This window comes from Bos grunniens, chromosome 20, assembly GCF_055505025.1.
Source record: "Bos grunniens cultivar Pamir isolate PY7600 chromosome 20, Bosgru_T2T1.0, whole genome shotgun sequence".
NCBI lineage: Eukaryota > Metazoa > Chordata > Mammalia > Artiodactyla > Bovidae > Bos > Bos grunniens.
The window spans coordinates 58722592-58738384 of record NC_141184.1 but is presented as its reverse complement, the minus strand read 5'-3'; the positions used below and the strand labels follow the sequence as shown (position 1 = coordinate 58738384).

The window sequence follows — 15793 nt, the reverse complement described above, 5'->3', positions numbered from 1 at the left end:
TACTTTGAAGTTGTAATGCAAAAGCAGTCATAGACAAATATGTAAACAAATTGGCATGGCTGTGTTCCAATAAAATTTTATAAAAACAAGCAATGGCAAGATTTTTGCCCCAGGTCATAGTTTACTGACCTTTGGCCAGAGATAAGAGATGAAACTCAATATTTGATAAAAGAGTAGAGAATTTTCCTGAATTTTTAAATGCTTGACCTTTAGGATGAGGATGCATACAATGTCCAAAGTGATATAAATAAAAATAAAGCACACTGAGTCACACAGTAATGAAGTTCCTGAATACAAGGATCAAGAAGAAAATTTTATCCACAGCCAGAAAAAAAGTAGAGTATCTATAAAGGACCAGCTGATAGCACATTTCTCATCAAGAAATAAAATCCAAAACAAAAGGATCAAATCTTCACAGAACTGGGGAAAATAGTAGTCAATCTATAATTAGATACCATGAAAAACTATCATTAAAGAATGAGGGCAAAATAAAGACACTTTGAAACCAATTCTGAAACAGTTTACGAGTCACATACCCTCACTGAAAGGCCTAGTGGAAGACACACTTCAGAAAGAAGGAAATTGAGTCCAGAAGGAAGGAATTGAGCCCCATGCTGAGAAGAGACTCATTTTCTGTGTGTAATTTAAACATGCTTTAATGATAATAAGTGATGTCTAAGATCTTAAAAATAAGACAGAACCACAATACTAGGCAACAATAATTTAGATTTTAAGTCAAGTCGTGCAAGTTAAGGGAAGAAACCAAAAAAAGAAAAAAAAAATGGAATGCTTAACTTCCAAAACCAATAAAAGAATTAAAAGTTAATTTTAAAAAAGATTAAATCCAATAGGAGTTGGAAAAGGAAAAGAAAGAAAGATTCATGGGAAAACAAAATAATAGGCAGAAATCAATTCAGATACACAAGAAACTGCATCAAGTGGGTTTAAAAGACAAGTTCTCAGGTTATTTTTTTAAATATAACAACAAAATCAAATCAGGAATAAGAGTCACACCTAGAACTTAACACAAAAGGTTTAAAAGATGGAAATAATAGATTAAGGAAATGCTAATAAAATAGATCTGTGACAATACTATTTTCAGACAAACTTTCAGTTCAGTTCAGTCGCTCAGTCGTGTCCGACTCTTTGCGACCCCATGAATCGCAACATGCCAGGCCTCCCTGTCCATCACCAACTCCCACAGTTCACTCAGACTCACATCCATCGAGTCAGTGATGCCATCCAGCCATCTCATCCTCCGTTGTCCCCTTCTCCTCCTGCCCCCAATCCTTCCCAGCATCAGAGTCTTTTTCAATGAGTCAACTTTTCCCATGAGGTGGCCAAAGTACCGGAGTTTCAGCTTTAGCATCATTCCTTCCAAAGAAATCCCAGGGCTGATCTCCTTCAGAATGGACTGGTTGGATCTCCTTGCAGTCCAAGGGACTCTCAAGAGTCTTCTCCAACACCACAGTTCAAAAGCATCAATTCTTCGGCGCTCAGCTTTCTTCACAGTCCAACTCACATCCATACATGACTACTGGAAAAACCATAGCCTTGACTAGACGAACCTTTGTTGGCAAAGTAATGTCTCTGCTTTTAAATATGCTATCTAGGTTGGTCATAACTTTCCTTCCAAGGAGTAAGCATCTTTTAATTTCATGGCTGGAGTCACCATCTGCAGTGATTTTGGAGCCCAAAAAAATAAGGTCTGACACTGTTTCCCCATCAAATTCCCATGAAGTGATGGGATCGGATGCCATGATCTTCGTTTTCTGAATGTTGAGCTTTAAGCCAACTTTTTCACTCTCCTCTTTCACTTTCATCAAGAGGCTTTTTAGTTCCTCTTCACTTTCTGCCATAAGGGTGGTATCATCTGAACAGTATGAAAAGGCAAAAGACAAACTTTAAGACAATAATATTAGAAATAAAACAGATCATTCTGCTCTGATAAAAGGAAAAAGTTTTAATGTTTTAAAATTTTTCTGAATAGGCATCTAACAATATAGTCTTAATATGTACAAAGCAAATTTAGGCAGAATTACCAGGAGCTGGTGCTGTGAATGGAATGTTGTGTTCCCCTCCTTCCCTAAAGTCATCTGTTTAAACTTAGCCCTCAATGGTAATTAGGTCTAGATGAGGTCACAAGTACTGAATATTCTTTGGAAGGACTGATGCTAAAGCTGAAGCTCCAATACTTTGGCCACCTGACTCATTGGAAAAGACCCTGATACTGGGAAAGACTGAAGGCAGGAGGAAAAGGGGACAACAGAGGATGAGATGGCTGGTTGGCTGACATCACTGACTCGATGGATATGAGTTGAGCAAGCTCTGGTAGTTGGTGAGACAGGGAAGCCTGGCATACTGCAGTTCATGGGGTTGCAAAGAGATGGACATGACTGAGCTGAACTGAACTGAGGTCATGAGGGTGGAGTCTTAATGATGGGATTAGTGCCCTTACAGGGAGAGACCAGAGTACCATCTAACGTCCTTCCCCTCTCCACCATGTGACAATATAACAAAAAGGCAGCCATCCACAAACCAGGAAAAGGGCCTTCACCAGACCCTGAATCTTATGGCATCTCTTTTAGCCTCCAGAGTTGTGAGAAATAAGTATGTGTTGCTTAAACCATCCAGTCTATGGTATTTTGTAACAGCAGCCTGAACTAAGACAGATGGGAAAAGCTAATTATTTCAAAAATATTTCACCAGTTGGTAGTATCTTTGTGGAATCACTGTTTGCCAAGAGTTTAATTTTCTTCAGTTCAAGAAGCATGCTAGGAAACTGATTAATAATATACAAGCGAAAAAAAATGCATTACTATTCTGTGACTTGTATAGGTGTATTTGCTTTCATACAATCACCATCTGATTACCCTATATTTGGCTTTTATTTATCTGCAAAGGGAAACTAGATAACAAAAATGGAAAAGGCCAAGATTGATGAGTAACGAATTGATTAAAGAAGAAAATGCCATGAGGAGTCAAGGATGGGAAATGTCTCAGGTATCAAGGTTAGTCTTGAACAGGTAATGGGACAGCTTCTCCACTAAGATGTGGAAAAAGGTGGATGTGGATACAGAGAAGTATATTTATGGAATGGGTTGGGACAATTAGTTGAGAGGTTTCCCCCTGCCAACCTGTATTTGCATGTAAGTTATTCAGAGGATATAAACTCTAAAAAGGCAAAGATTTGCCTATCTTGTTGCCATTTATCTTCATATTTAAGACAGACTACATGTATACATAAATGCATGTGTATTTGCTAACGTACTAATGAGTTGTTCAATGTCGTGCTGTGAGGGAGGTTAGGAGAGATAGAGCCGAGAGCTTGGGGAAGTAAGCCAGTTAGCCCTCAGAAGATAATAGGGCTTTGCAAATGTGTCTGGGACTGAATGCATCTGTCACATTAAAATTTTGTGTCAGGGTTGGAAGGAGGGTTTGATCCCTGTGTGCAATAGGAATGACAATCTTCGAGACAAGAAGTGCTAGAAGGCACTTTCAAGGATCCTTTCAGAAATATTGTCTCAGAAAAAAAGGGGAAGTAGTAACTCTTTCCCTGAAAGTGGAACCACCTCAAACACCAGTTAACGCAATTATCTTATAAAGCCAAAGAAACATGAAGTAGCGGCTTAGTGGATCCTGAGGAGGCCTAAAGAGGTGTTTTAAGCCAGTCATGGGAACCTGGGATTTCAGGCTTAGGTAGTATCTTCATTCCAGGTACAAGTCTGGATTAGTACTCAACAACCTTCTTTTCGAAATATTCTGTATTGAATTGTTAAGACTTGTCTTTATACCTTCCCGTTTGGAAGATTATAGCATATCTATTGACTACAGTAGTTGTGCTTAAGTCGATGGCTTTCTTGTAAGGTCATCACCTAAACCCTCTTTCCGAAATTCAGAAATACCCAAGTCTTAGCTGTAGCCCTAACGGATCATTTCCTAGGTGGGCTGCTGCTGAGATGATTTTCCCAGATGTCTGTTGGTACCTATCTTCAATGAGTAATTTCAGACAGTGACATTCTTATAATTTATCAGAAAGAAGTATGCTGTTTGGGCCTGCGGTTTAAGATCTAAAGCGTCTTCATTTTCCCTTTTTCTCAGACTCTGAAAAATCCGATTCAGTGTTGCTCTACACTGATCATATTTTAATTATTTTCCTTTAACTCAGCTCAACCTTTTTACAAAGTTTAGGCATTTCCCAGACAGAACACCCTAATTATATGTCAGAATAAGTTATTATGGAACTTAGACCAACCTAAAGGAAGTTGCCATTTTTGACTCACATACAAGATAATAATTGGTTTCCTGTTAAGAAAACTTGAATAACCAGTGTTAGGCCATCCTTATTAGAAACAGAAGTTCTTATCTTTCAAAATATCACATTCGTTTTTGATTAGCAGCTGAACACTTCCCAGAGGCACTATCAGCTTTACCACCAGGATAAATGTGGGCAGCTGGTATTATATTAATCAAAATACACAGTCAGTAGTACAGATCCAAATCAAAATAGCTCAAGAAAACAAAAAAGGATGTTTCCCTCATGTTAAAGCGTCCTCAAATTATACATGATAATGACTTCAGCCTCAAACAGACTCCAAATGGCAGGAAACATGTCCCAATTAGCTCCAGGTTTATACCATCTTTTGGCTTCCAGTCCCAGCAAGAAGAAAGAGAACCCCTCTTGCCAGCATCTATATCATCTATGAAAATGCCCTGGCCCCCTTGGTTCATATGCTGCTGCTGCTAAGTCACTTCAGTCGTGTCCCCTAGACGGCAGCCCACCAGGCTCCCCCGTCCCTGGGATTCTCCAGGCAAGAACACTGGAGGGGGTTGCCATTTCCTTCTCCAATGCATGAAAGTGAAAAGTGAAAGTGAAGTCACTCAGTCGTGTCCAACTCTTTGCAACCTCATAGACTGCAGCTTACCAGGCTCCTCCGCCCATGGGATTTTCCAGGCAAGAGTACTGGAGTGGGGTGCCATTGCCCTTCACTCCCACACAATTCACTAAGCCCAGGGATATTGAGCAATCTGATTGGCCAGCCCAAACCCTGCTACTCCCTCTCATCATCCACGCCATGGGAAAGGGAAGGCTACATGACTGACAGACCATTTCCAGAGGCCAAAGATGCTGAGCAGACAGAAAAAAAGTAGTCAATCTTCATCTCTTTCTTTCCAGAGACATCTCAGTGTAAGGGATCTGTACTCAGACATACCTGCCCCATTCACTAGCTCAAGCAAGTTACCTAACTCCCTATTTTTCCTCCTTTGTATCCACCTCGGAGAGTTGTTGCCAGGTTGGAAGTCATCTATGTCAAGCACCGTTCAGCTACTTCCATTCCCCCCTTAGGTTCATCTCTGTTCTTGGCTGATAACTGTGTCCTCAGCCTGTAGAGAGGAGACAGAGTTCATCTGCTCCACCCACCCCCTACAAGCCCAGCTCCCAGACTGTCCCTGGCTGCTGCAGTTCTCCCCAAATGTGTGCTCACAACCTTCTCTGACCCTCATTAAATTTCTGGCTATAAAGAGTGCTCGGCTACGTAGAATGACCCATTCCAAAAGGATAGTAGAAAGCTGAGACTTTACTCTTCCACAAATTCCATGCAAGAGATCACCATGAAAACTATTCAAAAGTGAACTTTCTTTTATAAATATAGCTAACACTTGCTGGTTAACTCTTGATAGTTAATTGCCTTCAAACTGTGAAAGCACTTTCTCAGTCTCTTCTCCCTCTGCCAAGTAGCATTCCAGTTTCAGTTGACCTTGGCTAGGACATTGAACAGTGTTCATTTGTAAAAGCCCTGTTGACCTGAGCATCTGATCCTCTATTTGTTATTCACACCATATCCTCCCTGCCTTTGTGTGAAGAGTTAATATACATATGAGGACAGCAAGGTCCAAACCTCACTCATTACAATGAGCAAGCCAGAATTACTACAGGGACCAGTACCCAAAAGCATCACATACAAAAATAGTCCCTAGTCACTTTCCCTTGTTTATATTTAAGAGAGTCTGACAGCCTTTTTCATGGAAAGTGTTGTTCAAGAAATGCAGCTTCCACCGGTGCTAGGGGAAGGGCAGGCGGAGAAGCCAAGTGCTTGGCGAATAAGGACAGAGACATCTGCATTAGCTGTTTGAAGAAGACAAAGGGGATTGGGAACATATTTGTTTAGCCGTATTCCTTATTGCTTTATTAATTCCAGCTTAAAGTCTGCCTGTACTCGTGTATGCTCAGTGCTGGAATCCACAGTTTGAGATGTTTAACTCCTTACTCCAAAACAAACACGCGAAACTGAGGAACTAGGGGATGTGATCTGAAACTCAACACCCAACCTGCACAATGCAGAGATTATTGATAAGAGAGAAAGGCATGGAGTTTTCATGCATTTTTTTTTTCTGCCCTTGAACCACATTGACCCTCATCTTAAAATGCAGACTGAAGAGTTGATTAATATACTTTAAGCCAAGCAATCTAAATTTAAGCTACACAAGCAAGTGGTGGTGGGTTAGCCGCTCAGTCGTATCCAACTCTTGTGATCCCATGGACTGTAGCCCACCAGGCCCCTCTGTCCGTGGGATTTCTCAGGCAAGAGTACGGAGTGGGTTGCCATTTCCTTCTCTAAAAGGATAATTCTTCCACTGGATCTTCTCAACCCAGGGTTTGAACCCAGGTCTCCCGCATTGCAGGCAGATTCTTTTACCAACTGAGACACCACGGAAGCCTAAGAATACTGGAGTGGGTAGTCTGTCCCTTCTCCACCGAATCTTTGTGACCCAAGAATCAAACCAGGGTCTCCTGTGTTGCAGGTTGATTCTTTACCAGCTGAACTACCAGGGAAGCCCCTACCCATGCAAAGTAGAATGCAAAGACCTGAGACCTTCTGGCCAGGGGAACCTGTGGTCATGGGTGTTGTATTCATTGGTTTTTTTTTTTAATATAAGCTGCTGCTTTGTGAAAGGTGAGTTGTGGAAGCTGGTGGTTCACAAATTAGAGTACACTGTGCCTTCAGCTCCCAAGCTCTGAACAGCCAGGGTGACACCAAGCTGATTTTTGCCATGGTCAGCGTGTTTGGGCTTCCCTGTCATCAACACTTCAGCTCACCTCGCTGAGGATGGTGCCGGGGTGGATGTTGGCAAGATCTCTTCTACACGTAATACCCAGCTCTGCATGAAAGTCAGTTCACTCTTGGAAAAGTGTCACCCGTTCCTTTATTTTTAAAACCTTCCTTCAGAAACTCAGACAATTTCACCAAACAAATGTACAGCTTAAGAAAATGATTAGGGCAAACACTTTTATAACTACAATTCAGGTCAATAAATAGAATATTGCCCCATCATATGCCCCCATCGTAAGCTCTTCCCTTCCTCCTGAAGTAGTTACCACTCTGATTTTTATTGCTGCCTTTCTTATGCTCCTGTGTAGTTTTTCACTCAAGTGATAAAGATGTACTTTAAGCCTCCTTAAACCTCCCCCCACCCAAATTCTTCTCTTTTCCTTATAATTTATTTGTTGAAGACTTCAGGCGGTTGGATGGGTAGAGTCTGCTATTGTCTGGACTTTGCCAATGGCACACTGAACTAGAAGATGGAGTCATTACATTGCTTGGCTTTAACAAGCCTGGTGACCAAAATTTCCTCCTCTCCCTATTTCCCCCATCCCCCCTGATAAAGGAAGGGGACTTTCCTCCTTAGTGCAGATGCAGCCTCTTTGGACACATTGCCCTGTCATGCTTTCTGCCCAGCTTCTCCCACTATCCGAAGTGCCCTCCCTGCTTTTCTACCTGAAAATCAACAACTCAGTTTTCAGGGCCTGAGTCAATGTTGCTTAAAACTCTGTAACATCTTCACACATTCCCTCAGCAGAATATATCACTGGGAAACTTCCCTGGAAGTCCACTGGCTGTGACTCTGTGCTCCCAATGCAGAGGGTCCAGGTTCAATCCCTGGGCAGGGAACTAGATCCTGCATGCAGCAGCTGAAGATGCCACATGCTACAACAAAGGTCTAAGACCCCATCTGTCACAGCTGAGACCCAGCTGCTGCTGCTAAGTCGCTTCAGTCTTGTCCGACTCTGTGAGACCCAGCACAACCAAATAAAAAAAAATAAATTTAAAAAAATAAATAAATCACTTCGTTCCTACTGCATCCTCACTCTGCTCAATCATAGCTTTTGCCCACCATGTCCCAACTGCCTGAACTCATCACTTTTCCACGCACCCCCTGCCCGTCTCCACCCCTTCCTCATCCTTGACAGAAGTGACCATCTTATCTGAATAGAAGCAGATATTCAGCTACACCCTTCCACCAAACCTCTAGGAAACACCTAGATCCCTATCAAGCCTTCATCAACCGCCCCCAGGGGTCCATAGAGGACCACTCTCCTCCAAGGGCGCTCCTTCCTTTCCCTGTGACTCCAAGGTGCCTCTGCTCTTAAGCTACTCTTTTGTTTCAAAAAGCACAGCATGCGTTCCTGTCCTCAATTGCCTCTTGTTTTCTTAAGAAGGATCTGTACCCTCATTTGATCTGAAGTTGGCTTGAAACCTGGCACTCAAAGAGAGGGATCACAGAATAGTACCCCATCCTCTGCCTGTTCTGTAGCTTAGCACAACAGCATCTGCAGTGTCACGAGGCCTGGCTTCATTCATACCATTAACCAGAGCAACAATGACAAGACAAGCCCCAAATTATAACCATCCTCAAAGGGAGATGGTCAGGCAAAAAGGGAGATATTTTCTCATACCACTCCATTAAACTCTCTCTCACCTTTCAAATCTGGCTTCAAAATCACTTCCTAAGAACTTTTCCTGATTAACTTGACCTAATTCTCTTAATTCCTGTACTCAATGAGCCTTCATTAATTATGTACCTAGAGATTTTCCACTATTCATATGCTCTCACTATATATTAGTCTATGAATATGCTTTTCACATGCAGTTTCTCACATGCAGAGAGGAAAATCTGATCTTGCAATTCTTTTGAATCTCCCCCATGCCGTCAGTTCCCCTTTGGCATAGAGCACAGACCCAATTAACATAACTGACCGACAAACGTATATGACCATTCGCATTCCTAGACACTTGGAAATTTCTGGTACGAGAACTGAAAGAGCTAGAAAAGAAAAGATGATAGCACTTCTAGCCCCTCTGAAGAACATTTTATCCAAAATGTCTGTTTTTCTTTTCCTGAATGATTTTTTTTTCCCTGACTAATCTGCTGAAATTTGCGTAAGTGCCAATCTTTTGAGATCTTGAAATAAAGACTTGTTGAACAGATTTTTTACTTTTGAAAGAAGGCTTTCAGATCCAATTTAAAGTCCTAAATATATTAGAGCATATTACTTTGAGTACTGCTATAGCTATTTGTGTTTGTTGTAAATAAATAGCATTGAGTTGGTATTTTTTTCCATCAAACTTTATACAGCACCTTCACACAGTTCCCTATGATAGTCAATATTTTTCCTGAGGCAATGTACCCTGGTAAGAGTGTTCTGAATCAAATCTAAGTTATTTAAATTTTGTATTACTTATTACTTTCCAAAGAGTATTTTTCTGGTCCTCCAGATCCACAATAGTTTGAAGCAAATGTTGATACTTCCCTGAAGACAGAAGACATTTGGCCAAATATGGACTGGAGAAACTTGATATTTCTTCTGAGAGACAGTAAAGCCTCAGAAGACTGGTTATCTATTCATTTATCCACAGGTTTATGAAAAATTAAGGAGTACATGTGTGTGTGTGTGCATTAAAGAGAGACATGTGCAAGTTCTATAATGTAGGTCAGGGCCCTACTGCCAAGTTGAGGGAAGGAAATCATGCATTCTAGAGCAGGGACAGGAAATTCCTTTGGATCTCTGCTCATGTTTCTTCAGTCGATCAATTAGGGAAGTACCTAGATCATTTATAGAAAAGATGTAAGATGAGATTTGCAGTGTATGTGCACACATGTGCCATTGTGCACTTTCTAGTGTTCAAATTGTTAGTAAATGTTCACATTAGACTTCATCTATTAATTTTTAAAATAATCTCTGCCTTGATTATCCTAACCAAAGTGAAACACGTTTTATTTATTCATGATAATTTTAAGTATTTAAATTGAAAGATATTATTTAAAAGAAATGCACAGTTAATTTTGAAAAATGAATGAAGTGAGTTCACGCTATTTGCAGTGTGTCTCCCAGGCTGGGCTCCCCTAGCAACACACCGGCTAAGTGCCCAGACCCAGTCATTCATCCTTGACAAGCTTTCTAAACTCCCTTCCTTCCTCCTGCCCTCCATCTTCTACCAAAACTAGTCAATATCAATACTTCTGCTTTTCTTATTTTTAGCTGTTCCCACAGTCTTCCCTTGAGGTTATTTCATTCCCTAAGCCTCTACTTGAATGGTCTAGTGGTTTTCCCTACTTTCTTCAATTTAAGTCTGAATTTGGCAATAAGGAATTCATGATCTGAGCCAGTCAGCTCCTGGTCTTGTTTTTTTTGACTGTATAGAGCTTCTCCATCTTTGGCTGCAAGAAATATAATCAATCTGATTTCGGTGTTGACCATCTGGTGATGTCCATGTGTAGAGTCTTCTCTTGTGCTGTTGGAAGAGGGTGTTTGCAATGACCAGTGCATTCTCTTGGCAAAACTCTATTAGTCTTTGCCCTGCTTCATTCCGTATTCCAAGGCCAAATTTGCCGGGTACTCCAGGTGTTTCTTGACTTCGTACTTTTGCATTCCAGTCCCCTATAATGAAAAGGACATCTTTTTTGGGTGTTAGTTCTAAAAGGTCTTGTAGGTCTTCATAGAACCGTTCAACTTCAGCTTCTTCAGCGTTACTGGTTGGGGCATAGACTTGGATTACTGTGATATTGAATGGTTTGTCTTGGAAACTAACAGAGATCATTCTGTTGTTTTTGAGATTGCATCCAAGTACTGCATTTCGAACTCTTTTGTTGACCATGATGGCTACTCCATTTCTTCTGAGGGATTCCTGCCCACAGTAGTAGATATAATGGTCATCTGAGTTAAATTCACCCATTCCAGTCCATTTTAGTTCGCTGATTCCTAGAATGTCGACATTCACTATTGCCATCTCCTGTTTGACCACTTGCAATTTGCCTTGATTCATGGACCTGACATTCCAGGTTCCTGTGCAATATTGCTCTTTACAGCATCGAACCTTGCTTCTATCACCAGTCACATCCACAACTGGGTATTGTTTTTGCTTTGGCTCCATCCCTTCACCCTTAAGGCAGAAAGTGAAGAGGAACTAAAAAGCCTCTTGATGAAGGTGAAAGTGGAGAGTGAAAAAGTTGGCTTAAAGCTCAGCATTCAGAAAACAAAGATCATGGCATTCGGTCCCATCACTTCATGGGAAATAGATGGGGAAACAATGGAAACAGTGTCAGACTATTTTGGGGGGCTCCAAAATCACTGCAGATGGTGACTGCAGCCATGAAATTAAAAGACGCTTACTCCTTGGAAGAAAAATTATGACCAACCTAGATAGCATATTAAAAAGCAGAGACATTACTTTGCCAACAAAGGTCTGTCTAGTCAAGGCTATGGTTTTTCCTGTGGTCATGTATGGATGTGAGAGTTGGACTGTGAAGAAGGCTGAGCGCTGAAGAATTGATGCTTTTGAACTGTGGTGTTGGAGATGACTCTTGAGAGTCCCTTGGACTGCAAGGAGATCCAACCAGTCCATTCTGAAGGAGATCAGCCCTGGGATTTCTTTGGAAGGAATGATGCTAAAGCTGAAACTCCAGTACTTTGGCCACCTCATGTGAAGAGTTGACTCATTGGAAAAGACTCTGATGCTGGGAAGGATTGGGGGCAGGAGGAGAAGGGGACGACAGAGGATGAGATGGCTGGATGGCATCACTGACTCGATGGATGTGAGTCTGAGTGAACTCTGGGAGTTGGTGCTGGACAGGGAGGCCTGGCGTGCTGCGATTCATGGGGTCGCAAATAGTCGGACACGACTGAGCAACTGAACTGAAGCCTCTACTTTCCCTCTTTCCCTTCTCCCTGAAATAATTCATCTAACCCTTGGAGTTCTAGGTTATAATTTGTCTCTAAAGGAGAGGAAATAATGGGTTCAGAAAACCCTAAGAAGTTATAAACATAACTTACTGAACCAGAAACACTGACAACTTCTTTCTAGACCTGCATTGTCCAATATGGTAGCCACTAGCAAGAATGGCTCTTTAAATATAAATTTAAGTGAACTAAAGCTAAATGAAATGAAAATTCCAGTTCCTTGGTCTCATTCACTATCAAGTACTTAATAGCCACAGCTAAGTGATTAGATGACCCAGAATATTTCCACCATAACAGAAATTTCTATGGGACACAGCACTATGCTAGGTTCCCTTCTCTGAAAGGAGAGGCCTAATGTTTTATTCTATAATTTTTTCCTTTCAGCAAACGTTCTACATTCTTGTTAAGGAGGTTGTTCACCTTCAGGCCTAACCAGACCTCCCAATGATGTGTGGAAGCAGGACAGCCATCCTATTTCTGAATTAAGTGGCTCACTCATGCCTCCGTGCAGGGGTCCATCATGAGTACTCCACGTGAATCAACCTTGGAAGGACTCATACCCAGAGAGCCGCAAGGAAACCAGCGAGCCTTATGGAACTTGGTCTTCTGCCAGAACATAAGCATACAGCAGAGAAGGGACAGTGAAGTATATTTAAGGTTCAAAGACACAGGATTCTCTCTCTCTCACAGGAGAGGAAATTTAGGATTCCAGTGATACCTCTCTTTATGCATCACTTAATGGTCTGTAAACAAATAGGGAAAGAATGCACAAGTGAAGTGAAAGTCGCTTAGTCATGTCCAGCTCTTTGTGACCCCATGGACTATACAGTCCATGGAATTCTCCAGGCCAGAATACTGGAGTGGTTAGTCTATCCCTTCTCCAGGGGATCTTCCCAACCCAGGTATCAAACCCAGGCGAATTCTCCCATATTGCAGGTGGATTCTTTACCAGCTGAGCCACTTGGGAAGCCCAAGAATAATGGAATGGGTGGCCTATCCCTTCTCCAGCGGATCTTCCTGACCCAGGAATCGAACTGAGGTCTCCCACATTGCAGACAAATTCTTTACCAGCTGAGCTACCAGGGAAGCCCAAGCTCATAATAAAAAGAATGCTGCAGTGAAATCATCACAAATTTAAGAAATCCTTTTCAAGTGCAAATTGCTGTCCATTTAAAGGGATAGTCTTTCACAAAGGAATAGGGTACATCTGTACCAAGGCCTCAGGGAACCTGCCCCCAAGACCCCAGGCTGCCAGGTCAGTTTTCTTGGGGCTTCTTTTTTCAAGGCCCTCTGGGACCTGTTAACTGGACTCTTGTCCTTTCCTGTCTAGATCTTCTGTCTTGTTTTGCTAGAGAACATGTTCCAGTTGTTTCTTGAGACAGTGCTTGGAAAGAATGTAAGTATCCGAAAATGTCATTATTCAACCCTCACACATGATGGATCATTTGACTGGGTTAAGAAGTCACTTTTACTCAGATTTTGAAGGCCTTGTTCCATTGTCTTCAAGCTTTCTGTGGTGCCAGCAAGAAGCCTGCTGTCATTCTGATTCCTGGTGTGTAGTGTTTGACCTGAGATAAAGTGAACTTGCATGTCAGAAACCACAAAACGGAGGACTCCACAGTGGTCTGGCCCAAGTCACAAATCTAAACATAAGACATCCTGCACTTACAGGAAATGCCTGACAAGAAAACCAAATGCCAATCAGAGTCCTCCACCTCAGCCGGCTCATCTTATCCTAGAAAATAAGACCTGCTGGCTTAGAAGGAAATCTCTGACTTCCTGGTCAATCATGCTCTGCTTCCTGTGTGTGTGTGTGTGTGTGTGTGTTAGTAGCTCAGTTGTGTTTGACTCTTCATGACCCCATGGACTCTGTGTGTGTGTCTGTGTGTGTGTGTCAGTAGCTCAGTTGTGTTTGACTCTTCATGACCCATGGACTGTAGCCCACCAGACTCCTCTGCAGAATTTTCCAAGCAGGAATACTGGAGTGGGTTGCCATTTCCTACTCCAGGGAAACTACCCAGCTGATTGAACCCACGGCTCCTGCACTGGCAGGCGGATTCTTTACCACTGCACCACCTTGGAAGCCCTAAAGATATCAAACATGTGACTAAATTGTTTTAGCTTTGTCATTTGACACCAGCTTTTTTTCCCTCTTTAATGTGCACTCATGTGGATTTCTAAAAATTATTATTATTCTTTGGGCAGCAAATTTGATGTAGTCTTTATGTATGGAGATGCTAATCCTTCATTCCTAAGAATTATCGCATATTTTCGACAATAATTTTCTCTCCATTTTATCTGTTTTAGTTTTCTAAAGATTCTTCTTACCTAGGTGTAAGAGCTCTTATTGAAATGTGTAGATATTTGAACACTGTATTTTCACACATACTACCTTTTTGCCTCTATTCTATTACTATTACTCTATTCTATTACTCTATTCTAGAGTAATTTTGTTTTATAACTAATTTTATAGGATAAAACTTGCCAAATATGCAGTCTCTGTTGATCTTTAAATGCTGTTTTCTGAATAAAATGCAACCAAAACTTAAAGAACTCATTTACAAAATAATATAATACCATTGTAGATCACTTTGGTGGATTTATGGTTCTTCAAAGATTTAAAAGTTTTTGAATTCCATTTGATAATGAACAATGAGGGGAGAAAACAATTGTGGCTAGGATGAAATAACTTTATGAATTCAGCATCAGCTTTGTCACCAAAATTTTTATGCTTCAGTTACTCTATGCAGATACAAAAATATTTGTAAATCTTAACAACTACAATTTTTATTTTTATTGGTAGGATACTACAGCTTGCTTGAACACACAATTGTGAATCAAACATGCATACAACCAGTTCCAAATATATTTCTGCTCTGTAGTTTCCTAATTTAGTGAGAACACTGTTATTACTATGATTCTGTGCCTTCCCAAAATTTGTTTGTATTATGACTACAAAAACAAATTATTTTATTTTCAATGTTAAACTTTTGAACTGTATTCACAGTGAAATTCACTATAATGTCAAATATTTCAAGTTTAATACAATGAGCTTTCAAAAGATACTCTGACTCTATCGATTTGATTTTAAAAATGAATCATTATTGGTATTAATCCAACTGATTTCTGTCTGAAGCATTTGATGTCACAGATATGAAACAGGCATCAGTTGTTTACAAATTCTTTCTTTACTAATGGAGACAACATATTGACATCTCTCACTTCATTTTTTCTGGTACATGCACAAGAGAATTTAGAATTAAAAATGAGACAAATGAATTTGGAACAAGAGTCAACCTTCAGAAAAAGTGATTTCACAGAGTGATGCCTAAACACACTTTCTGCAGCTGTACTTGTTAAATTATCTTAAACATGGTATTCTTAGAATAAATACCAACTTCTCAAGTAAATGAGGATAGTTCTTCAGCAAATTTCTACCCCCTGTTTTCAGTGGTCAGAGCTATCACTGCTGACTCAATGGTGAATGTAAAATGGAAGTGACTTTGCTCAGATTTCATACTTACCATTGACTTTCTTGAGAAGTTAAAATTCAGTTCTTAACTTTTTAAAATAGGGGGATAAGGAATGCTGAAATCTTGCCCCTACATAAGAGCAATAAAAAAACTGATTTAAAAAAAATAATCAACAACTTTTTGAACTTTGGAAACTAACTAAAAGCGTGCAGCAACCCAGGGAGAACTTATTCAAGAAAGATGACTGAATCTCAGTAAGAGCAGTGAGCTCTGTGGCATCTTAATTTAATTTATTCCAGTC

General features: G+C 40.7%; 1 long non-coding RNA gene across 1 annotated transcript in view; it reads right to left on the bottom strand.

Annotated features, from left to right (window-relative positions):
- Positions 1-300: 300 nt before the first annotated feature.
- The window catches only part of LOC147350462 (uncharacterized), a 36220-nt gene continuing 20727 nt past the window's right edge, over positions 301-15793 (bottom strand). The window contains exon 2 of the long non-coding RNA XR_015148927.1: positions 301-1873. This is a non-coding gene — a long non-coding RNA (uncharacterized LOC147350462). The remainder of the gene's footprint in view (positions 1874-15793) is intronic.